The sequence below is a fragment of the Lissotriton vulgaris genome, chromosome 1_1, assembly GCF_964263255.1.
Source record: "Lissotriton vulgaris chromosome 1_1, aLisVul1.2, whole genome shotgun sequence".
Taxonomy (NCBI): Eukaryota; Metazoa; Chordata; class Amphibia; order Caudata; family Salamandridae; genus Lissotriton; species Lissotriton vulgaris.
The window spans coordinates 2,105,481,131-2,105,507,809 of NC_141685.1; the positions used below are offsets into that span (position 1 = coordinate 2,105,481,131).

Consider the following 26,679-nt stretch of genomic DNA (forward strand, 5'->3'; position numbering starts at 1 on the left):
CTCCCAGGTAGGTAGTCCTGGGGGACGGTAAAGGAATAGCTGTGGGAGTGGAGCTCTGCAAAGCGTTCTTGCCCGCAAAAAGGAGCCAAACAGTCTCGCCTTGGGTCCCCAGGACCTCCACCACCTTGGGTCCAAGCAAAAGTGTAGCGTGGGCGGGAGGTGCATACAACCCGCCCTGGCTGAGAACAATGTCTCGCTGTGTCGCTGCAGATACTTGAACTGCCGGCGGGTCTGGAGAATTCAAGAACATGAAGAAACACGCAATGCCGAAGCAGACTCCAGAATCTCCAGGCCACTTGTGTAGGGGGGCTCCTGAACCGCGCCTCTGGTCAGCGCGCAAAATATGAAGAAAGCAGTCCCTCTTAAAAAGAAAGGCAGGAACCTCTGCGGGGATTAAAGGCAAGACTCTTTATTTCCAAATTGATGGCGGATGCATTTCGGCCGGTGTGGCCTCTTCAGCGCCTGCGGTGGTGTAAACAGGAGTCCTCACGCTCTGCAGTTAAGATTGCACCCCTCCACACCGGATAGGTGAAAATATCAGCTCCGCCCCTCAGCCAAAGGTTTCACAGGTGGAAATGTTTTAGGGTCCGAGGAAATCAATGGACTCCAATGCCCAGGATGCAGCAGTGGCTCCCAGGTAAGTAGTGCTGGGGGACGGTAAAGGAATAGCTGTGGGAGTGGAGCTCTGCAAAGCGTTCTTGCCCGCAAAAAGGAGCCAAACAGTCTCGCCTTTGGTCCCCAGGACCTCCACCACCTTGGGTCCAAGCAAAAGTGTAGCGTGGGCGGGAGGTGCATACAACCCGCCCTGACTGAGAACAATGTCTCACTGTGTCGCTGCAGATACTTGGACTGCCGGCGGGTCTGGAGAATTCAAGAACATGAAGAAACACGCAATGCCGAAGCAGACTCCAGAATCTCCAGGCCACTTGTGTAGGGGGGCTCCTGAACCACGCCTCTGGTCAGCGCGCAAAATATGAAGAAAGCAGTCCCTCTTAAAAAGAAAGGCAGGAACCTCTGCGGGGATTAAAGGCAAGACTCTTTATTTCCAAATTGATGGCGGATGCATTTCGGCCGGTGTGGCCTCTTCAGCGCCTGCGGTGGTGTAAACGGGAGTCCTCACGCTCTGCAGTTAAGATTGCACCCCTCCACACCGGATAGATGAGAATATCAGCTCCGCCCCTCAGCCAAAGGTTTCACAGGTGGTAATGTTTTAGGGTCCGAGGAAATCAATGGACTCCAATGCCCAGGATGCAGCAGTGGCTCCCAGGTAAGTAGTGCTGGGGGACGGTAAAGGAATAGCTGTGGGAGTGGAGCTCTGCAAAGCGTTCTTGCCCGCAAAAAGGAGCCAAACAGTCTCGCCTTGGGTCCCCAGGACCTCCACCACCTTGGGTCCAAACAAAAGTGTAGCGTGGGCGGGAGGTGCATACAACCCGCCCTGGCTGAGAACAATGTCTCGCTGTGTCGCTGCAGATACTTGGACTGCCGGCGGGTCTGGAGAATTCAAGAACATGAAGAAACACGCAATGCCGAAGCAGACTCCAGAATCTCCAGGCCACTTGTGTAGGGGGGCTCCTGAACCGCGCCTCTGGTCAGCGCGCAAAATATGAAGAAAGCAGTCCCTCTTAAAAAGAAAGGCAGGAACCTCTGCGGGGATTAAAGGCAAGACTCTTTATTTCCAAATTGATGGCGGATGCATTTCGGCCGGTGTGGCCTCTTCAGCGCCTGCGGTGGTGTAAACCGGAGTCCTCACGCTCTGCAGTTAAGATTGCACCCCTCCACACCGGATAGGTGAGAATATCAGCTCCGCCCCTCAGCCAAAGGTTTCACAGGTGGTAATGTTTTAGGGTCCGAGGAAATCAATGGACTCCAATGCCCAGGATGCAGCAGTGGCTCCCAGGTAAGTAGTGCTGGGGACGGTAAAGGAATAGCTGTGGGAGTGGAGCTCTGCAAAGCGTTCTTGCCCGCAAAAAGGAGCCAAACAGTCTCGCCTTGGGTCCCCAGGACCTCCACCACCTTGGGTCCAAGCAAAAGTGTAGCGTGGGCGGGAGGTGCATACAACCCGCCCTGGCTGAGAACAATGTCTCGCTGTGTCGCTGCAGATACTTGGACTGCCGGCGGGTCTGGAGAATTCAAGAACATGAAGAAACACGCAATGCCGAAGCAGACTCCAGAATCTCCAGGCCACTTGTGTAGGGGGGCTCCTGAACCACGCCTCTGGTCAGCGCGCAAAATATGAAGAAAGCAGTCCCTCTTAAAAAGAAAGGCAGGAACCTCTGCAGGGATTAAAGGCAAGACTCTTTATTTCCAAATTGATGGCGGATGCATTTTGGCCGGTGTGGCCTCTTCAGCGCCTGCGGTGGTGTAAACGGGAGTCCTCACGCTCTGCAGTTAAGATTGCACCCCTCCACACCGGATAGGTGAGAATATCAGCTCCGCCCCTCAGCCAAAGGTTTCACAGGTGGTAATGTTTTAGGGTCCGAGGAAATCAATGGACTCCAATGCCCAGGATGCAGCAGTGGCTCCCAGGTGAGTAGTGCTGGGGGACGGTAAAGGAATAGCTGTGGGAGTGGAGCTCTGCAAAGCGTTCTTGCCCGCAAAAAGGAGCCAAACAGTCTCGCCTTGGGTCCCCAGGACCTCCACCACCTTGGGTCCAAGCAAAAGTGTAGCGTGGGCGGGAGGTGCATACAACCCGCCCTGGCTGAGAACAATGTCTCGCTGTGTCGCTGCAGATACTTGGACTGCCGGCGGGTCTGGAGAATTCAAGAACATGAAGAAACACGCAATGCCGAAGCAGACTCCAGAATCTCCAGGCCACTTGTGTAGGGGGGCTCCTGAACCACGCCTCTGGTCAGCGCGCAAAATATGAAGAAAGCAGTCCCTCTTACAAAGAAAGGCAGGAACCTCTGCGGGGATTAAAGGCAAGACTCTTTATTTCCAAATTGATGGCGGATGCATTTCGGCCGGTGTGGCCTCTTCAGCGCCTGCGGTGGTGTAAACGGGAGTCCTCACGCTCTGAAAGTTAAGATTGCACCCCTCTACACCGGATAGGTGAGAATATCAGCTCCGCCCCTCAGCCAAAGGTTTCACAGGTGGTAATATTTTAGGGTCCGAGGAAATCAATGGACTCCAATGCCCAGGATGCAGCAGTGGCTCCCAGGTAAGTAGTGCTGGGGGACGGTAAAGGAATAGCTGTGGGAGTGGAGCTCTGCAAAGCGTTCTTGCCCGCAAAAAGGAGCCAAACAGTCTCGCCTTGGGTCCCCAGGACCTCCACCACCTTGGGTCCAAGCAAAAGTGTAGCGTGGGCGGGAGGTGCATACAACCTGCACTGGGTGAGAACAATGTCTCGCTGTGTCGCTGCAGATACTTGGACTGCCGGCGGGTCTGGAGAATTCAAGAACATGAAGAAACACGCAATGCCGAAGCAGACTCCAGAATCTCCAGGCCACTTGTGTAGGGGGGCTCCTGAACCACGCCTCTGGTCAGCGCGCAAAATATGAAGAAAGCAGTCCCTCTTAAAAAGAAAGGCAGGAACCTCTGCGGGGATTAAAGGCAAGACTCTTTATTTCCAAATTGATGGCGGATGCATTTCGGCCGGTGTGGCCTCTTCAGCGCCTGCGGTGGTGTAAACAGGAGTCCTCACGCTCTGCAGTTAAGATTGCACCCCTCCACACCGGATAGGTGAGAATATCAGCTCCGCCCCTCAGCCAAAGGTTTCACAGGTGGTAATGTTTTAGGGTCCGAGGAAATCAATGGACTCCAATGCCCAGGATGCAGCAGTGGCTCCCAGGTAAGTAGTGCTGGGGGACGGTAAAGGAATAGCTGTGGGAGTGGAGCTCTGCAAAGCGTTCTTGCCCGCAAAAAGGAGCCAAACAGTCTCGCCTTGGGTCCCCAGGACCTCCACCACCTTGGGTCCAAGCAAAAGTGTAGCGTGGGCGGGAGGTGCATACAACCCGCCCTGGCTGAGAACAATGTCTCGCTGTGTCACTGCAGATACTTGGACTGCCGGCGGGTCTGGAGAATTCAAGAACATGAAGAAACACGCAATGCCGAAGCAGACTCCAGAATCTCCAGGCCACTTGTGTAGGGGGGCTCCTGAACCACGCCTCTGGTCAGCGCGCAAAATATGAAGAAAGCAGTCCCTCTTACAAAGAAAGGCAGGAACCTCTGCGGGGATTAAAGGCAAGACTCTTTATTTCCAAATTGATGGCGGATGCATTTCGGCCGGTGTGGCCTCTTCAGCGCCTGCGGTGGTGTAAACGGGAGTCCTCACGCTCTGAAAGTTAAGATTGCACCCCTCCACACCGGATAGGTGAGAATATCAGCTCCGCCCCTCAGCCAAAGGTTTCACAGGTGGTAATATTTTAGGGTCCGAGGAAATCAATGGACTCCAATGCCCAGGATGCAGCAGTGGCTCCCAGGTAAGTAGTGCTGGGGGACGGTAAAGGAATAGCTGTGGGAGTGGAGCTCTGCAAAGCGTTCTTGCCCGCAAAAAGGAGCCAAACAGTCTCGCCTTGGGTCCCCAGGACCTCCACCACCTTGGGTCCAAGCAAAAGTGTAGCGTGGGGGGGAGGTGCATACAACCTGCCCTGGGTGAGAACAATGTCTCGCTGTGTCGCTGCAGATACTTGGACTGCCGGCGGGTCTGGAGAATTCAAGAACATGAAGAAACATGCAATGCCGAAGCAGACTCCAGAATCTCCAGGCCACTTGTGTAGGGGGGCTCCTGAACCACGCCTCTGGTCAGCGCGCAAAATATGAAGAAAGCAGTCCCTCTTAAAAAGAAAGGCAGGAACCTCTGCGGGGATTAAAGGCAAGACTCTTTATTTCCAAATTGATGGCGGATGCATTTCGGCCGGTGTGGCCTCTTCAGCGCCTGCGGTGGTGTAAACGGGAGTCCTCACGCTCTGCAGTTAAGATTGCACCCCTCCACACCGGATAGGTGAGAATATCAGCTCTGCCCCTCAGCCAAAGGTTTCACAGGTGGTAATGTTTTAGGGTCCGAGGAAATCAATGGACTCCAATGCCCAGGATGCAGCAGTGGCTCCCAGGTAAGTAGTGCTGGGGGACGGTAAAGGAATAGCTGTGGGAGTGGAGCTCTGCAAAGCGTTCTTGCCCGCAAAAAGGAGCCAAACAGTCTCGCCTTGGGTCCCCAGGACCTCCACCACCTTGGGTCCAAGCAAAAGTGTAGCGTGGGCGGGAGGTGCATACATATGCCATGGCTTTACTTTTAATTAATGCGGGTGGCTACACGAACCCTCCCGGAGCCCAGGGACTGCCAACTCCCCGGGGCAAATCATAAGAAAGGAGAAGGGGCTCCCGGCTCCCCGCTACTGTAGCCAAAAATGGCCCTGGGGACTGCTACCCCGAAGGACTGCTCCTGCTATGTGCTGGGCAGTCCACCCCCGAGACATAGCGGTTTGCTGTGGCTTGGCAGGAGCTTTACTGTCCCTACCAAGCAATAGCAAACTGTGCTCCATTTATTGCAAGCGAGAGCATAAAAAATGCACTTGTTTGCTAGAAGAGGAACACAATTCCTTTGACAGAGAGGGAGCTGCATGTTCTGAAGCTCCCTCTCTGTGAAAGCAATGCTGGCTCCCGCATGAGACAGAGAGACGGTAGGGACCAGGGGACCTTGAGGCTCCCCCGCAGTCCCCAACATAAGTAACTGGGTGCCCTGGGTGGGACTAGGGCACAAAGAAGAAAAGCTGGACATCAGGGGAAGGGGTCCCCAGGACCAAAATTAACCAGTAAGGGAAACTTGCACTGCCCACTTCCCCTTATTATTATATATATTTTTTAAATAAAATAAGAAGCATGGGATCCGGGGATGTGTGAGTGGCTGTGTGAGTGAGTGAGTGGTGTGTGAGTGCCTCTATGCAAGAGTGAGTGGGTGTGTAATAGTATGGGTTTGTGAATGGGTATATGAGTGGTTGTGTGGAAATGGGAGTGAGCGTATGAGAGGTTGTATGGGGGTGTGAGTGGGTGTGTGAGCAGTTCTGTCGATGATGTCATCAGTGATGTCATTTGAGATGTCATCAGTGATGTCACGGTGCATGTCATGAGTGATGTAATATGTGAGGCCATAAGCAGTGCATTGCGGCGTCTTGAGTTATAGTTAGCTCAGCTAACTATAACTGCTGAATTTCTCTAGTTTTATATGAGTGAAATCTGTGCCTAACTCTAATGTCCCTGTAACCTTTGTTTTCTTTCAGTGAATTTCTATGGTTCTTTTTAATGTTGTTTCCTAGCTATAACATCTCTGTAATGTTTAGTTTTTATAAGTGAATTTCAAAGGCTTTTTACATTTTATTTTCTAACTGTAACCTATAACCTATGAGAGTGAGTGGGTGAGTGAGTGCATTAGTGTCTGGATGGGTGTGTGAGAGAGTGTGTGAGTATCTCAATGGGTTTATGAGTGTCTATAAGGGTCTGGGAGTGGCTAAATAAGTGTCTCACTGGGTGTGTTAGTGGTTGCGTGAGTGTCTGAGTGGGTCTGTGAGTGGGAGCATTAGTGTCAGAGTGGATGCATGAGTGTCTGTGCGAGTGTCTCAGTGGGTCTGTGAGAAGGTGTGAGAGTGGGTTTGCAAGTGCCTCCGTGAGTGTGTGAGTCAGTCTGTGAGTGAGTGCATGAGTGTCGGAGTGTGTCTGTAAATGGGTGCATTAGTCTCTGAGTGAGTGCATGAATGTCTGAGTGTCTGTGACTGGGCGTGTGAGTCCCTGAATGGGTGCATGAGTCTCTGAGTGGGTCTGTCAGTGTATACATGAGTGTCTGAGTTGGTCTACGAGTGGGTGTATGAGTGTCTGACTGTGTCTGAGTGAGTATATGAGACTCTGAGTAGGTCTGTGAGTGGGTGCATGAGTGCCTGAGTGGGTCTGTGAGTGGGTGCATGAGTGTGTGAGGGGGTCTATGAGTGGGAGCATGAGTCTTTGACTAGGTGTGTGAGTGGGTGTGTGACTGTCTTGGTGGGACTGTGAGGGGGTGAGTGTGTGTGAGTCTTTCAGTGGGTCTGAGATTGGATGCATCCCCTGAGACACACCCACATTACAGTGGGGTAGGTGGGCCATGTGGCCCACTTCCCCCAGCTGAATTTTGCCCTGGGGACCCCATCCCATGAGACCCAGCCACAATAGAGTGGGGAGGTGGCATGCAGACCCCTCCCCAGGTCGATTACGATCCTAGGGACTCCATTCCATGGAACCTGGCCTGGAAACTGATATATTTTAAATGGGGGCGGGGGACTGCACAGCAAACCCTCCTCTGGCCAATTTTGGCCCTGGGAATGCCTGGACATAAACAAATGGGGGAGGCAGGCCACACGGCCCCCCTCCTCGGGCCGATTTTGGCCTCAGGGACCCTATCTCTCGGGGCCTGGCCAAGTGTTCTGGCTACCCTGGGCACCCGGTGTGCAGCATGGGGACCACAGGGGGAGCTTCAAAGCCCCCATGGTCCCAGCTGGCTCCCCATCTCTTGCGGAAGCGTGCATTGCTGCTGCATGAAGGGAGTTGCTGTAAAAACAGCTCCTTCTTTGTTGGAGCAATTGTTTCATCTCTTTCACTGCCCACATATCTGTGGGCAGGGAAAGAGCTGTAACCTCTGCTTCAAGCGAGCGGGAGCACTTTGACAGTTTCTGCCCGCTGGAACCGAAGTGTTTGCTTTTGCTTGGCAGGAGTTGTCAAAACTCCAGCCAAGCAAAAGCAAGCAGCTATGTCCAAGGGGTGGGAACCCCGGGAAATAGCAGGAACTGGCCCTGGGGTGTGGTTGTCCCCAGGGCCATGTATGGCTCCAGGAGGGGGGTCCCCTGCTTTCTTGTTCATGGGCTGTCCTGGAGAGGTGGTGGTCCCCAGTGACTTATGTGGCCCGGGAGGGGGGCCACTCTCCCAAACAGTCTCTAGGGCTTGGGGTATTGGCACAGACCCCATCAATGTTTGTTGAGATCTGGGGATTAGGTGGTCCCTGGCCTTGAGAGGATCTGCGTGGCTCCAACATCAATGTTTACATAGCCCGATGGAGGTGGTGGTCCCCGGGCTCTGGTGGTCCACACAGCCCCCCCATTAATTTTTGTTTAGCCCTGGCGAGGAAGTGGTCCCCGGGGCTTATAAAGCCTCAAGATGGGGGCCTGTGCGCCCCCTCCTTTTTTATAAATAATGCCCTGAGGAGGTGGCGGTCCCCAGGGCTTCGCGAACTGAAGGAGGAGGCCCCATTTGACCCCTTCTTTTAAAAGAAAAATGCCCCAGGACGTGCCTCATCAAAGCAAGTGTGAGATCCTGTGCTTGTTTTTTAAAAATAATTGCTGCAAATTCACAAATGTTGCAAATGTGTGGCAACATTTTTAAAAAAATGCATTTTTCCCATACCAGGGTCTCTCTAGGACCACCCCAAGTCCGAGGCTTTGGGTTCAGGGTATCCTACCTTTCTCCCTTTTCTATTATTCACATTTTGTGGGGGGACTCAGCTCAAGCAGAGTCCCAAGATGACTGCCAAACAATTCCTTGTTGGAGTGTTGGCAGCCTTTCAGAGCTCTGCATTTCTCTGCATGAGCTCATTATTATTCATTTCTAAAAAGAAGAACTGTGTGGCTGACCAGGGTCCAGCACCTCAGTTTCAAAGTAAGTCCGATAATTTTCTGTTTGTGCACAACCACGTCCTGAGCTTGCCACACCAAAACTCCACTGTAGAAACAGATATACGGATTTTTTGCACCGTCCTTGTTTCAAAAAATGATTATTATTCATGAATTATTTGCGATCGCAGATAAACATATCTGAATTTCCTGAAATTTCTCATCAACTACTGAACCAATTTACATCAAATAAGTGAAAATGTGATCTGTGTAACAAAATCTACCTTGCTGCCTAATTCTGTGTAATTTCATCTAGCAGTTCAGGCTGCAGTCGTGTTCAAAGTTCGTATGGGAATTACCAGTGGAAACACACATTTTTGATCCCCACTTTTTCTCAGTGCCACTTGACAGCCCCTGAAACTTTCTTCATGCACAACAAGAATCACCAGCGCACTGTGTTTTGGAAAATTTTGTGAAGATTCGTCAGACAGTGCCAAAGTTATAAGAAAGTCAAAAAACACTTTTCTAATGGAAATATGGTCCTAACTAAAACTACTTACTGGCTACCACCAGTAGGTCATATGTGTATATATTCACAAAACAAAACAAAGGTTACAGGGACGCTATAGTTCGATTTCACACACACAAAACCATTGAAATTTAGCAGTTATAGTTATCTGAGCTAACTATAACTTACGCCCTGCAATGCATTGCTTTTGACCTCATATATTACATCACTCATGACATGGTAAGTGACATCACTGATGACATCTCAAATGACATCACTGATGACATCATCCAGTGAGTGTAAATGTTTCATAAACATTTTAGAGACTCAAAAATGTATTCTAAGCTACTGCATAAGTTAACTTACTATTCTTTCTTTCTGTGCTACTAATGAGTGATACTATTTCTAACATTTGTCATTTGAGTGGCTGTGTGACTGTCTATCAGTGTGTGATTGGGTATCTGAGTGTCTGCATGGGTGTGTGAGTGGGCGTGTGAGTGTCTGTATGGATCTGTTAATGAGTGTGTGAGTGGCTGTATACATCTGTCAGTGGGTAAGTAAGTGGCTAAATGGGCTTGCGAGTGGTTTTCTGGATGTGTGAGTGGCTGTGTGAGGGGATTTGTGAGTGGTTGTGTGGATGTGTGAGTGGTTGTATGGATCTGTAAGTGGGTGTGTGAAAGGTTGTATGGGTATGTGAAAGGTTGTATGGGTGTGTGAGTGCTTGTAAGGGTGTATGTGGGTGTGTGAGTGGTATGCCAGATGTGTGATTTGTGGGTATGTGAGTTGTTTTACAGGTTTGTTATTGTGTGTGTGAATGCTTCTAAGGGTATATGTGGGTATGTGAGTGTTTTTACAGGTATGTGAGTGGGTAGGTGAGTGGTTGTGCAAGCATATGAGTGATGTGCAAAAGGTTGTATAGTACTGTGAGTAGGTGTGTGAGTGGTTGTATGTGTGTGTGTATCCATGCATATGCTGTATAAAGAAAATATAGTTGTATGGAAACACACAGCTCAAGGAGATACATGTCTATGAACAACCTAACACCGATGGCACAGGGGTGCACAAACACATTGACATTAAAGGGGCCTGCTGTGGTTCTAATCAACAGACTTACACAGTTTGTAGTCCATTGTGCCGCAGGATGTATTTGAACAGTCTATGTCAGTCCTGCAGAATATAGATAAGGCTAGCTTGCCCCAAGTCCTGGTTGATTGGTCACCAGACATAATTCAGTTCATCCACAGTTCTCTTCCCGGTTGCTCATCTGCTTTGCACAAGTGAAGAGGATTTACACCATACAGAATCTTGTGAATTAAAATAGCATTTACAGCCCTCATAGAAGAGTTGGCTCTGAATATAGAGGTAATACCCAGCAACTTTAATTAGATGATCTCATGGTGGCTTTATGGATGGTTTATTTTTAATTTGGCCCGCCAGCATTTTGCCTTTGCCAATGCTTGATTTGTTTTGGCATGGCTCTCCAAAGCTTCATTTGCGGGAAGCTACCGGACCATTCTTAATATAAAAAAAAAACAGTGGCTAAAAGCAAAACATATATTTGTGGTCTCAAAAAGCACACATTGCCATAGTAGTTCCTGGTACTGAATGGAACTGCTTGTGTGTTGATGTGTTTCTTTTGAAAGAGCAGAATGCTGTTACTCACAGTGAAGTTTGGTTGACCTATTGGTCCTTGTGGTATGCTTTAGTAGATGGTAAAAACATGTGAATGACACAATAATAGACCAATGGATGATGAGGGCTGGCTGAAGGACCCTATAATTAAGTATATTGCACATATAATTTTAGCAAAATCAAAAAGCCATCATTAATGCCAGACCCAGAAATAGTGGTAGAATAGCCTTCAGGAATTCTCACATGTGTAAAAATATTGAGAGGAGCTTAAACTTGCATTGCAATTTTTTTTATTAAATATTTTCTTTAAGTTTTCAGCACATTTTCCTACCTCCAGGACCAATAGAAATAAGTGATTCAAAATGATTATTGAGATTGATAAAACTACACACATCACTACAGATCTGAGTTGCAATATCAAATATTGCAAAGCCTATTACAACCAAGAAAATATATCTTAAAACTGGCACATTTATCTTACAAAATCACCTGCAAATGCGAGAATGAGGCTTTCAATCATTTCATTAATAGCCATCGTAAGACACACTATGAGGAATTTAATGTTTTAGTATTTGAAGTTCTGCTTTTATTATTGGTCTACTGAAAACATCAAAATCCCATGAGATACAACTTTGAAGTCCCTCGTTCAAACATGTTATACAAATGCCCATGGTATGGTAAATCCAAACAATGTGTTTATTGCACAAAAATACTCTAGTTGAGGTCTGGCTGCCACCTTTCTTTTCTAGTAGGAGCATTGTCTCGGTGGGAGTTTCCCAGGAACCTTAACATCTACATAACTCCTGTGGCTAAACTAGTTGAGTCTTTTAATACCGAGATAATTTCTTGTGCTGATGACTTCCAGCTCCTCTACTCTTTTAAGAAGGATGAGCCAGTCGACCATGATGCCATCCAAACCTGCTTATCTGTGGTCTTTCGGTGGATGGGCTTTAATCAACTCAAATGTAACACCAATAAAACTGAGATTATCAGCTTTGGACATTATTATATTTTTGCCCTACAAGCTCATTGGCTGAACGAGGCTCCACCAACTAACGCCCAGGCAGAAGTAGTGAAAAACATGTGTGTGAAGATTGATAAACAGCTGACGCTACATTCTCAAATTAATCCGGTGGTTGGCATATGCTGTGGTCTGTTGCGGACGGCCCAGAAATTCCTGAAATTCCTTTCCCTTCCTGCAAGCATCACTGTTTTTCTGGCCCTGACAGTGTGCAGATTGTACTATACCAATGCCACAATATCTGCTGCAGAAATTACAAATGGTCCAGAGCGCAACAGCCTGTCTGGCTCTTCAATTACCCAGGCAAGCTTTGATCTCATCTCAGCTGAAGAACCTACACTGGCTTCCTGTTAAAAAAAACTGATCCAGTTCATAATCCTGACACTTAAGCATAGAGCTCTGCACCAGTCTGGACTGACATATCTGTCCTCCAGGATTCAATTCTACTTTTCCCTAAGAACTTTGCGCTCTTCCTTCAGCTATTTTGCCAAAGTTCCAAGGGTTAAACGAGCAAAAACCAGAGCAGATCCTTCTCCCTCCTGAGCCCGCAAGCTTGGGCCAGCATGCCTGCTGAGTTACGCCAAATGAATAATGAATAGTCTTTCAAAAAGCAACTAAAAACATGACTTTTCACTCTCTAATTCTGTCTCTTTGCATTCTCTTATTTTCTCCTCGGAGTAGACGTGCGCTTTAGAAATCCAAACCATTCAATCATTCCTATTCCCTAAATATTAAATGTTTCCCTATTTTATATTTTGGGATCAATTCCCAAAGGCATTGAGGAGTTCATAAAGTAGGATCATGGGAGTATTACATTGATACTCATAAATAAATAAATGCCTCAAACAAACATATTGTGCCATGCTGATAAAAATAACAAAATAACATTAATGAAACAAAAAAATATTTATTAGAGGGTTCATAAAAGACAACAACACTTAGTCACCTGTGGTAAAAAAAGAGCACACAGTTGCGGGAAGTGACTCATTTAAACTGTGAATTGTAGCACACAACACCCATTAGTGGGAATTCACCCAAAATAAATAGCCAAACTTCTTGTGATTTATTGCATCGAAAGATATATATATCTAAACCCCAAACCAGGTTCACAGGAGTAACAGAATATTGTCATGAAATCTTTGGAGAAATGGTGATGATGGTCGGACTTTCCCTGCGATGGGTCGCCCCTCGTGTTGAGATCTATAATCCAGGAAGCAACCATTGGACTATACATGCGGAAGTTGCTTACCAAGGGTTCCCATATCTCCTCTGGCATAAATAATGTTAGGAAGGCCATTAGAACATGGCTTTTTGGCTTGAGTTCAAGAACTGTGCAATGCTAACTTTTCCTGCTCTGTTAGACCAAACAACAGTTTTAATAAAAACACATAGCTGGAATAACTACTCTGCTTTTTGTCTTAAAAGTACAACAGAGGAATCTAGCTTGAAAAACTCCATAAATAATACCTATTAACTTTTAACGGAGGACAAAACTCCCTTACTTAAATATGGCTTCATTAACATGTTCTGCCTTCCAGACTAATTTCAGGACTATCTTTTTATCTGTGGTGTCTATACAGGCGAAAAGGTTTGCAAGGGGCTCTGCTGCGATACAACACAATTCATCACAACAAACGCAGTGCTTTAAAAAGGTCAAGAAATTGACGCATCTTTTTGCAAAACTATAGTAAATATGGGCAGATGTACGTCCATTTCTTTTTACGAGTCACTAATTGCGATTTTATGTAACTCACAATTAGAGACACGTAAATTGAATTGTACTAAAGTGTCTCATGCACATTTAGAGATTCCCAATGTGGTCGCACATGACCTGTCTCATCAATAATCATGAGGCAGGTTGCAATTTGCAACCCATTAGGAATGGCCTACAATCACAGGGATGGTGGTCTACTGGTGTCAGCAGATCACCATGTCTGTGACTGCTTTTAAAATAAAGCAATTTTCTTCCTGAAATGCAGCCCGTTTTCCTTAAAGGAAAACGTGATGCATTTAAAAAAGAAAAGTGAAAAGGCAATGGTCTGTCTATGGGACCACTCCCTTCTCTTAAAAATTGTTGGTGCCCACATTCAAAAAGTGGAATTGGTGCCTTGGGGACCCCTTCCCGTTTGGAAATGGGTTATCACCTCCTTCAAGGAGTCAGTAAAATATGAATGTCTTGCAACCGCATTCTGGTCGCAAAACATTCATACATGCCACTGTGACTTGCTATTAGGCAGGGACGCCCTTGTAATGCCTATTCCTCATAGCAACTCTTAAACCCTATTTTCCGAGTTGGTAATGGGTTACAGACTCACAAAACAGGATTGGTACATGCTGACAGCCATTTCAGCTATCACAAACGGCTCGATTCTCCGTTTGAGACAGCTAACGGTCGTACATCTGGCCCCTGTCCCTTATTTTCATAGGTCACTTCAAATTTATGGCCATGATTTTCTTGTCTTCAGATTTGATTTTAGGAATGAGATCTATCAGGTGATCCTCAAGGCATTGCACCAGAATATCGTTTCCAAAATGCCGTCCTGTCATAATTATGTGGGCAAACTATGAAGAACCAAAATATGGAGTAGTTAAGTGCATATAGCTAAGTATATATTTACTAACATCTATGCTTATCTATATGCTCGAAAGTTTGCCCACAATACTATAGTAAATCAATATTTTGGAAACAATATTTGGACATACAACCGACCCTCAATCAGCTGTGAAACTGTACAAAGCAATCATTCACACTGCAGCTAGATTGACTACCACCTCCGCAAAATGTGACTGAGTCATTCCTATTTTCTGTGAGTTCCAACAACTGGCTCTAAATGCAAGGATCACAAACTGTGCTGCTTTGCCTACCATGCTATGTGTACACATCATTTCCTTGGAAAGGGACACACAATCTAATGTCGTGCTTGTTCATTTCTTTGGTTTCAAAACTAAAACGTGATACCAAGTGTCGTATCCATCCTTCCCTAATCGTTTTGGTCAATTTGTTGCTCTATTAAAGCAGAAAGAAGTTCTAATAGTCCTCGTCCAGCGGCAATTGTTGAAATCGATCACTCGCTTTCCACCAGTTGTCCAACACCAGGTGTGGATCGTCGGGATTGACCACGTCGTCCTGATTGATTCTGAAGGGATCCTGCGGGGAGGTGATGGGCCCGTTGTGGGTTACCAGCGGCATGCGTTTTTGTGCATATTGTCTTCTTGGGGTCGCCAGGACCTGGTGTGGGTCTAAATAATCGTCATTAGTGTTTCTCTTATGTCGGCGAGTTTCCAAGCGGTTGAATGTAGATAGAGGGATGTTGTTCTGAAAGGAGGAAAACTGGGCATAGGATGGATAGTTCTTATGAAACAGATCAGAAACTTGAGTTTTCTGTAAGCTAATCAAAAAGTGGTATTTGGGTGAGTAATGAATATCACGACCATTTCCAAGTTTCTTCAGTTTGAACACACAATCCTGCCGTCTGGAGGGTTTCTGAAAATAAGGAAACATTACGTTAATCGAAATCCTAAACAAACATAATGCAAAAATATGAACATAGGGCATGTTTTCATGGAAAATGAAAGTTCTACTTTCTCACAAAAAGTACCAGGAGTCCGATGAAGTCTATGCACCAGCCATGGGCCTCACAAACAATTCAATATTACTCTGGTTCCGGAGTTGGCATACAATGCACAAACTCCATGCACCGTCCTTGCACACCACTAATGGAACAGACGTCTGCTGTCCACAAATGTTCTTGGCACCCGTGAGCTCCACGTCACCTCTCAAGAGTGAGGTGTCCTCCATCCAACCCTAACTGTCTCGTGTCTTCGACTATTCATCTTAATTGTGCTTCATCCATACCAATTTCTACAATCCAATACACCATCTTTGTCGTCAGTAAATACATCCATCACCTGTGAGTTCTCTACATATTCTCCAGTGATTTTAATATAAGTTGCTATTATTCTTGTGCTCTTAACTCGTGGATATGTATGCTGATAGCTATCATATAGTTGCACACATGTGCCCGTGTTGAGAACATATGATTAACTACATATTAGAATCACATAGGCATCAGGAGAATATGTAGGTAGAGAAGTCATGGGTGGAAGATGTATTCATTGTGTATATGTGTATGTATATTTATATGTATATGTATAGATGCTTCATAATAGTCTTGTATATTAAGTACTGATAGATGGGAGAGTTTTAGCGCCTGTGAACTGGCAAGCACCACAGTGTTGCAAATATATCAACATTCCAGGATCTTTGAAGAAGCATAACATTCCCATTAAAAAAACATTTATCTTTGATATGAACATGATCATTTAGGCACTAGAGCCATGTCTAGGTCCAGTTCGGTGGGTTTGCAAATGTGAAGGTTTCATTGATAGACAGATCTTCCACTTTAACGGTTGTGAATGTGATGGTCTTGCACCAACAATAACACTTAGGGCCCTATTTATCAATAGTTTGTGTCGCGTTTGCACCACGCAACGTGTGCAAAGCAACTCTAAAAAACAAATTATCAAGCCACGCAAGGCCAAGATGCATTGTACTATGTGGCTTGATAAATTAGGAGTAACACAATAAAGCACATATTGCAGCGTTGCGTTACTCTGCCTTGGGAAGGTGTTCCATGGGTGTTGTTAGGGTGTTCCCACACAACTCATATGGATTTTGATGAATTTCCAGATTCATCATCACTGGTAGATCTGAGAAGGTGCCAAAACGATACACCTTTACAGGGGAGGTATAACAAGGAGAAATATCTTCATTTCTCCTTGTCACTTCCTGTTTCTATGTATGCTGCATTCTGCAGAGGAATAAGCCTCTGAGGATTGGGCACACCTCCCTGCACAAAAACAATCCTGCATGCAATGCAGACACCCTTGACCCAGCATGGGTGCCTGCCTTGGCTCTAGGCAGCCATTGTGCCGCTGCACTGGGGGAACAACAGGAATGTGTACTGTAATAAACACAGCTAACTCCTGCGCTTTCCCTGTAAAACAGCGCAGCAAGGTGACTTGCTCCTCTGCAATACTTTTACATAAATAGTCCCCTAGCTATTTTCAGACTACTATGGACATTAGCTTTTAGAATTCAAAAAGTGATGAATACGGCAGAAGACAGCTTCTACTGCTTGTCACCTAGCCAAACGTCACATGAGCCAGCTGCAGCTGATTGGCAAGGCCTAATCTCTGTTACACAAGAGTCTAATTTACTATCTATTAAAGCTTCACCCTCATGTTACTCCCAAAATATTTCAAGTGAATAATAATTCACTCCCACAGCATATAAACACTCCTTCCAGTTTGAATGGTGCCATTAACGCTGTATCTTTCACCAGTAATATGAATAGCATTACAGATGAGAAGGGTAATAGACATTTATAACAACGTGTGTATTGGACTCAAATTGCCTCATCCTAAATGAGTTGGTGCCTGAAGATATGAATTATTTCTCAAACACTGAATTGCCACAGAACTAACAAGACATAATTGCTTACGGGAATAATCATGTATCTAGTCCCATGCACACTGTCAGGTACACATTGGTACTGATCTTTCTTTTGCCCACCTCTTCCTATAGACACAGTTTACAATAGCAGTCACGACTCACCATTATCTATAATCTATGGATTTAGCAGAAAACAATAATTAGACTATGTGCTGAGTGCTAGAAAAACAGTTTTAGAGAGTTAGAAAAACACCCCTCTGAAACACAGAGTCCTGTTATTGATCACATGGCAGTTCAAAATTAAAAAAAAAACAAGCATTGAAAAAACCAATAGCTCTCAGTGTTACAAAGACACAGAAAGTCATACTGGCTCTTGGCAGATTTATTAACACACCATCAACTCTTCAGTAAGTACAAAAATGCCAGTTGGAATGTTAAGTCAATCTCATGCCCAACTAATTTAGCCAACATTCCTTAGTGGTTAATAGATGAGGGGAGGTAAGGCAACAAACTAATGGTACAGTCTGAGGGCCTTTATTATGACTCTGGCAGTGATGGAGTGGTATGCCCGCTCCCACACCAGCAAACACATGAATGAATCGCCCGCCAGATCAGGAGTTTTCTCCTGTCTGGCAGGCAGTTCTTTGGCGTTCACAGGGTGGTGCCTATGAAAAAAGAACTGCAATTAGAACGTCAAAGGAAGTACCTAACACTGCATGGACTGCTGCAGTTTGTGCTGTGCAGGTAGTGGGGTGCATACACACAGGGGGCACTTGTTGTGCCCCTTTGTGTGCATCCACAAGGTGTGAGGCACCAGGAGACCCTGTAGGGCCCCCTTTATTTTCGATCCAACTCAGTTTAAATGGCAGGCTCTTCGTCATGAAAACCACAGCGGAGAGGAAACTTGTAACATGCTTAGCCGGACCACAGTGTATTGCAGCCTAAGGACCACAGCGCAACTGCTAGGTAACAGCGGGTTCCTGGTGGTTGCAGCGGTCCCAGGGCAGCCCAACCACCCTAGTCGTAATAGGGAGGTCAGGAGACTGCCGCAGTTAGTCTGGCTGTCCTGGGACCACCAGACTCATAATAAGGCCCTTAGCAAAAAATCTCCCTATTTAACCAAGTGGAAGAATAGTTGACTACGAACACTGTAAAAAAGAAAGAAAAGAATGCAAGGATATTAACACAGCATTAATACATTTCAAAATCTTTGTGCCACACCTATACTTGCTACCTCTATTCACTCTTACAACAATGGGTGTTCCGTGCCACTGTTCAGGTTGCTCTTGTACATGTTGGTGTGAATCAGAAAGATGTGTACATCTAGAGGTCTTGGCAACCTCCATAGTTTTTCCATTCTCCAGTGTGATGACATTCTTCCGCACAACCATGTTACCCTCATGGGTTTAAGAGAAGTGATATTCCCTTTAGTTCTCCCTTCAGGTATTTTGATCTTCACCCAATCTCCCTTCTAGAATTTGGATTATTTTGTACAATTTCTACTGTTGTACTTTCATTTGTACTTGTCCTGGTGAGTTTGAAATCTTAGTTTTGGATTGTCTGCCTTTAAGAGAGACAAATGGTGACAACCCAGAAATGGGGTTAGAGGTGGTGTGATGTGCCCATATGGTTCTTGTAGGGCTTTGGCTATGGGAACCTGTTTAGTTTCAGCTCTCTGCATGAATTATTTGATCATAGAGTTCATGTGTCCTACCAGTCCATTTGCACATGGACAATAAAGAGCCGTCTTCATGTGCTTAATGGATAGTTCTTTTTAAAATTCATACCTCTCGCGAGAAGTTAATTTTTCCCCAATATCTGTGTTTCTATGATCCCTTCATCAACAAACATATCTTCCAAACTTTTTTGAGACTGTTTGTAGTAATGTGATGAACACATGTGGTTACTACTTCTGGAGAAGGGAACCCCCTCTAAGAATCAATTAGGTCTGGGAGAAAACCATAGCAAGTACATACTATTATACAAGCCTCCCACTTGACCTCTATTTCTTTACCATATGGGCTCAATCTGCTCCATTGAGCTATCCAAAATTATCATGTGAGACATAATATATTCAACACCAACATTACATTAAAAAGATGTTTTTATTAATTTTGCTAGATAATTTATACTTTTCATTTGTGAAATTAAAAAGTGAAAATCTTTTTTTCTTAAAAAAATGTACATATTATTACATATTATTTTCCTTTTTAGACATTTCATTAGTGCACAAGCAGTTATATATTTCTTTACACAATAAATGTTATTATCGTCAGTACACCACTATATGCATACCATCAAGTCAAATCACCCAATCAAACCAATCAAACTAGCAATCACCCTTGAAACACATACACTTTCTGGTCAGATGGGGACAAAGATGTTTAAGGTCTCCATGACTGTGTCATGGGCTGACGCAGACAGCTAGGTTGGCGTGTTTTGGTGGAATGAGTCTTATGTTGACCACCTTCTTCAGGATTTTCTCAAGTCGTAAGCTTTTCATTTAGTAGTAGGGTTATTATCAAATGCCATGTGAGTAGATTGCTCAGGTTACCAATATTTGGCTGGTGCCTCTCTTCTTGCAAGTCCTCAGAATCAAGCAAGAACTTCTCCTTACTAGACAAGTTCAATTATACCTTGCTATGGAGAACTACACCACTTGTCGTTTTTGTTGAAGAGTGTATGTGTCCAATATTTATCAAAGGTTTACACCACCATACATAGATTAATTTCTGTACCTTATATATATTTAAGTCCCAAGACCTCAAGGCGTTTGTATTTCAAAAGCTATAATGTTTCTTACAAGTACAGTGTTCACAGGAGGCCGCTAGGTTTTTCTCTGTGGGGACCGCCAAAATCCAGAGCAACAAAAACGACGTGCAACGTGGTTACTATCCAACATGTGTGGTAGTCAACTACCACTAAGTGACCTTTAATTTAGTGGTCTAATTATATTAAGGGCTAACTGGGTCCATGGTTTGTCCGGAACGTGTACAGCGGAAACAAGGGGTTTATGTGTATTTAATACCTAAACACTGATGGCACAGTCGGTACAATTTTCTACCAGTTCTTCAACCATGGTATCCATGTGAGGCCGCCAATACTCATTTCTTATCATATTCTTAGTTAAACTATGCCCCAAGTGTCCTTCGTGGGCTAGGTGTTCAATTTTCTTTCTTATAGCTTGGGGAGGCACAAATTTCTCCCCACCACAAATACATTTTTCTGAATCACTTAACTCCATACTCACTTCCCAATATTCACTCAAGCTCCCTGCGTTTTGCGTCTGAATACAGAACATTCCTATTTTATTGCAGTGGCCTACGCACTAAGGACATTATGGGCCATATGTAGGTAATAACAGAATAGAAGGGGGTTCCCCAGTGGGATAGTTAGGATACTGGCATGAAAAAGGGGGGGGGGCAGCTAAATAGAAAATCAAAAAATACCCTGCCAGAGTTAGTTTATGGGTCTCAACAGGGGATCTACAACTTATGAACAAAGGGCAGCATCAAGACAGTTCGATTTTTTGGGGGAGAAAGTTTTTTTCTCTTTTTGTTCATAAGTTGTAGATACTCTGATGTCTAACTGAATGCATGTTTGCAAGCACACTGGTTCTCTGCCTGGTCAGTATATATTGCTTTGGGCTTATCCCTGTTTTGCCCTATGTGTTCCTCCCATTGAGGAAGAACCCAAATGTTTTGAGTGACTTCGTTTTCAGAGCCAAGACACACACCTTGAGTTAGCCCATTATATGAACGTTTTTGAAACCCCCTTATATATATATGCATCTGTATCTTGGAGCAAATGTCTTCTAAAATTTCTGAATGTATATACCAGACATGTATTACCTCATATGACCTGAATATAACAAATACTTCTTTTATTCACAGTGTGCATGTCCCCACCCCCTGGTCTTCTTCGCCCTGATGAAGGTGCAGCCTAAATAGGCCCTGCATCGAAACGCGCGTTGGCGTGATCCACATGGATGGCCTCAAGTGTAGTCTTTGCTAAATTACCTTGCCCACATTGCCTTGCCTCCATGTTGTTATATTAGTCCTAGCAGCTCTAAAATCTGTTATCTGCAGGCCCAAATGTACCTGCATGATTTTATGTGTGTGATTGTATTATTAATATAGTGAGTGAGATTGAGAGTTAGTGTATGCTTAGTGAATGACTGCGGAAGTGTGCGGGACGTGAATAAATGCATTTTTCTTCTTGAACTTTAATCATGACATCATGACTTGCTGTAGTTGCCAAAGATCAGTACTTCCGTCTTGTCCATGTACTATTTCAGGCTATTCCTCTTCATCCTGTCGGCAACACTTGTCTTTCCTCTGTGGAAGTTGGTCCTGGTAGGTTCCTTAGTGATGGAGATGATGACTTAGGAGTCGTCTGAATAGGATATTATGTTGAGACTGTGTGCTCTGATGATGTTGGCCAGTGGAGTTAAGTATCCAATGAAGAGAGTAGGGCTGAGGGTAGAGCCTTGGGGAACCCGCAGACGATATCCTGGGGGTTCAAGGTCACAGGTGGTAGGCAAACCCTCTGTGTTCTTCTGGTGAGGAAGAAGATGATTCATCTGAGTGCGTCCCTGATGTGGTAGTGTTTTAAAAAAAAATCAGCGTGAGGTAGAATATGGTGTTGAAGGCTGCATAGACATCGAGAAGGTTCAGATCCACTGTTTTTGATCAGTCAAGGAGGGTACGGATATCATCAGTGGCTGCAATCAGGATGGTCTTGGTGTTGTGATTGCTGTGTAAACTGGACTGGGAGGCGTTGAGTAGCTGGTTATGCTCCAGGTGTTTCACCAGTTGTCTGTTGATAGTCTTTTATGGTACCTTGGCCAGGAAGAGAAGCAAGGAGATTAGCCAGTAGTTTTTGAGTTTGCTCAGGTCAGGGGAGATGTTTTTAAGTAGTGGTCTGACTTTGGTGTGTTTCCAGACATTGGGAATTGCTGTGGTGGTGACTAAGGTTTGAGCCAGGTGGTGAGTTCATGGCTACTCATTTGGCTTTCGAGGTTGAAGATTTGGTGTGGGCATGGGTCTGTGGGAGCTCCAGCGTGAATGGATTTCATAATGGAGGTGGTGTCCTGGGTGGAGAGCTGGAACAAGGCGGTTAGTCTGTGGTTGGTGTTGGATGAGGTGAGGGTATATCAGTTAAGGAAGTACATGGGTGTGGGTTGGGATCCAAAGTTTCTGTATATGGTTGTGATTTTGTTATGGAAGAAGTCTGCAAGGCTGTCGCAGAATTCTTGTAAGTGGGTGATGATGTTTTTGCTGGCTGGTTGCAGAATTCCTTAATGATGTCAAATAGTTTCTTGCTGTTGTTGGCACGGGTATCGATGTGAGCGACTAGGGTTGATGGAGTTCTTGAATGCTGTCCTGTCGTAGGTGACCTTGCTGGCACGACCTCTCCTCTCCAGTTTTATGCTCTCATATTTGGCTGTTCTGAGTTCTTTGATGTAGCAGCTGGCCTTTTTGGAGGATATTTTGTGTTTGTTGCTCTTGATGGGAGGGATGCTGTTGGTGCAGTTGGTGATCCAGGTGTTAAAGTTCTTAGTTCCCTGTTCCATGTTGGTGACGTCGGCTGTATTGGAGGTGTTGAGGGCGTCCATCTAGTGGGTTTCTGAAATTTTGCTCCAGCTGCGATGGCGGGCACTGGACATCTTGGGGGTTGCGGTGCGGAGGCTGGTGATGCTGAACTGGACAATGGAGTGATCAGTCCTTGTGAGTTCTGTGAAATAGCTATATTTGACGTAGTTGCTGAAGGTGAAGATGGGGTCCAGTGTGTGTCCTGCGGTGTGCCTCTGGTTGCAAATGATTTGTGTCAGTCCGAGGCAGCTCATACTGATGAGGAGGTGGGTGGTGGTGTTGTTGTTGGGGTCGGGGAAGTGGAAGTGGAGGTCACTGAGGTAAATGTAGTCTTTAGAGTCCGGGGAGAGGGGCACAATGAAATCTGCTTTGATGTTGCAGAAGCTGGCATGCAGGCCAGGGGTCGGTATGCGAGGATGCCTCTGATGGTTGTCTTGTCCTCCTTGTGGAGCTTGAAGTAGAGCTTGTAGTTGAGGTGTTCCATGGGGGGTGGTATAGTCGGGGTGGTGGTGCACTGTACGATCTCTTTGTGGATGATGGCTTTTATTCCTTGTGGCCTGTTGATGCGGCCCTAGTGAGTGATTTTACATCTGCTGGAAAACGCTGTGGCGATGTCAGGGATGGATGAAAGTTTGAGCCGGTCTCAGTGAAGCAAGGGGATATGAAATACCCATTTTCAATACACACTCTGAAATGTATACAACAAGACCAACATAGGACAAACATAGGAGTTTTCAGTACCACAGCACAGAAATGGTTAAACAAAACAAGAGAGGAGGTAATCGGGAGATTCAGTTGAGACAACAAGAATCTTTATGGGTAATGCGATTGAGCACTGTAGATGAGAGGCTTAATATAGACCATTATTACACTATTCTTTTTGAGATTGAAGCACAAGACTATTCCATGTAATTGCTTATCATGATAAGGTACTATACACAATGAGTTTTTGTCGGATGTTAAGTATACACCACGCTCTCCCTGAATTACACCTATGCACACCAAAGGCCGCATTACACATGAAGCTCATTTTCCTTCATTCCACCAGGTGTACCTTTAAAAAGATGCATCAGTCTCAATGAAGGAAAATGTGCCACATCATGGGGAATAAGTAACCGGTCCCAGGATGCTTGTTTCTGGTCCAGGGAGGAACTGGCTTGACAGTTTGGGCTGGACTGTTCCCAAGAGGAGCAAGGTCAAGACTGATTTGCATATGGCTGCGTCCAAACTCGGGTGGCGTGGTGGGCAAAGAAACTATGGATTACGCCCAGATCTGTTGATTGGGGGTGAATGTTTGCATTGTTCACCATTGCGTCCATCATCTGTTCTTTTTGCATCATTACTGTGACAGTCATAACAATACTAAAGTTTGATAGAGAAAAGTAGCTCCCATTAATAAAATCTTGGTTGTGAATTATACGATGTAGATTACTCACCGATCCATGCACATTCCCTTTGTTGTTCATGCAAAGATACCTCCTGCTTTCTTTACCTCGTATCACCACAAATTCATCTTCAACGGTTGTAATATTAAGCGCACCTGTGAAAAAAAAGAATGTAAATCAATAATTGCATGAAGACTTTTTTATTTCTGAATCATGAGCATCTGCATTTGCTGATCTTCAAACACTTCTGCAATGTTCCGTCGGTAAATACACAGCAGCTGTAACTACAACGCTTCCAGCATATGTTTATAACAGAGACACATTTTAATTCCCTTATTAAAACTCAGTGTTACTCGCTACATTAAGGCAAATCAACTATGTTGGAAGTATGATTCCGCTTTTATCACTCACCTTCAGCTAGCCCAAATGAACAAAATTCAGTAGATATTATTTAAAACTATATCTGCCCATCATAGAAAAAAGTTGATTTTGATTCCAATTATATATATTTTCATTTTGCCTATTTCTTTTGTAATGCTCCTGTACCAAGGCATGTAGCGCCTGGCTATTTTTGTGTAGTAAACAAAAGGGTACTCTATTCAAGCCTTTTGCATTTGTGTAACATAACAAGGCTTGCTAAGATCCCTGAGCGCTAAATGATACTCTCAAGAAATCTAAGAGCTAAAAAGGGTGCGCTTTAATGGATTGCCGCCATTGGAGCAGGTAGTCTTTCTATAAAGAAAAAAGGTTTGTCTCTTGCCTGCGCCTTCTACACTCTGCAGATGCATGTTAGATGATTGTTAGAGGGCCACAATTTGTGATTTAGGCCTGTGTTTTACATACTGTCAATCTCCCATAATTGGCTGCATGAGTACAAGATAGCAGTTTATCTTTCTTGTTGGTCTTCTCGGGTAACCTTTGGAGACCACACAATCCAGTGGAGTGATGAGTCTTCACCTAGTAATCTCAACATGACTCAGGCTGTCACATTTTAAACGTTCTGTGGCGAAGGGTGCATTGTGTGAGCAATGTGTGAACACAGTCCATTATAGGTATCTAATTAAAACTTGTAATAACTCAGACAGTGGTGGCAGTTTTGATAGTGTTCGAATGCTTCCGTTTTTGAGCAAAATTATAAGCGATTGAGAGCACCATAGTCAGTCATTGGATGGTTTCTCTTTAGGTAATGAAGCACCAAAGATTGCTCTCAGCCTTAATATTTACTAATGTACACATCTGCGTGTCAAAGAAGTCTATGATTATGTTTGTGGTATATTATAGCGTGAAATTGGGATGCTCAAAAAAACATTTCGCTGGATCCCCACCGAAACCAGAAAAACGGTCACCCATGCACTGGTTACAAGCCGCCTGGACTACAGAAACACCCTATACGCCGGCACCACCGCAAAACTCCAGAAAAAACTCCAACGCATCCAGAATGCATCAGCCAGACTCATACTTGACATCCCACGTAAAGACCACATCTCCAGTCACCTGAAAAAACTCCACTGGCTCCCCGTCAATAAGAGGATTACTTTCCGCCTCCTAACCCACGCACACAAATCACTTTACGAACTCGGACCCGATTGCCTCAACACTCGACTTTCCTTCTACACCCCCCCCCCACCAGCTACGTTCCTCCAACCAAGCCCTTGCTACCGTACCTCGCATCAATAAAACCACCATGGGAGGTAGATCCTTCTCCTACCTGGCTGCTAAAACCTGGAACTCACTCCCCACTCACCTTCGTCTCAATCAGAACCATCTAGCATTCAGAAAGCAACTTAAAACTTGGATATTTGACAAGTAATCCCCCCACCCTTCCTCAAGCGCCTTGAGACCCTCTGGGTATGTAGCGCGCTATATAAATCCATTTGACTTGACTTGACTTGAGTAAAACAACTCTGTAGGATGCTGGAGACCACTCCTCGGTCCATAAATATGATGTTTGAGAGAATAACCAGGTCTTCAGACCTTTCCTAAAACTCAGGAGGTTAGTCTCTTTTCTAAGATGTACAGGGATGTGATCCATCTTTGGGCTGCAGTGATACAGCACGACCACGGAGGAAAGAGTTATCAAACAGTGGGCCCGCAGGCAAAGGTTGGCCACTGAATCTCAGAGACCATGAAGGATGGGGCGGTCGACCTCGAATCTGGGGAACTGGGTTCGAGTCTCGGCAATGACGTTCGAGTCTCGGCAATGACGCTGAACATCCTGTGATTCTGGGAAAATCACTTAATCTCCCCATGCCTGACAAAAATGAATGTGTGTCCTCATGTAACATAACTGGTGCTATGTAAAGCGCTCTGATACCCGATTCGGGCAAGTTCGCGCTATATAAAACTCTACAAAAAAAAACACTTAAGAGAATCAAAAGCATGTGAAATGTGGCCTCTAGCTTTATGCCCGGCGCCACCCTTGTGACATACCTTTGAATCTATTGTGGCTCTTGAGTCAGCGGATCAGGTAGCGCAAGATAGACAGCTTAAAAATAGTCCAGCCGAGACAATAGGAAAGCTTTC

General features: G+C 45.2%; 1 long non-coding RNA gene across 1 annotated transcript; it reads right to left on the reverse strand.

Annotated features, from left to right (window-relative positions):
• Positions 1 to 10,979: 10,979 nt before the first annotated feature.
• LOC147751664 (uncharacterized) lies at positions 10,980 to 24,317 on the reverse strand. Its single transcript, XR_015300080.1, has 3 exons — positions 24,208 to 24,317; positions 12,142 to 15,206; positions 10,980 to 11,493 (listed from the first exon to the last, which is right to left on the reverse strand). It is a non-coding gene; the product is annotated as an uncharacterized LOC147751664 (long non-coding RNA).
• Positions 24,318 to 26,679: the final 2,362 nt, after the last annotated feature.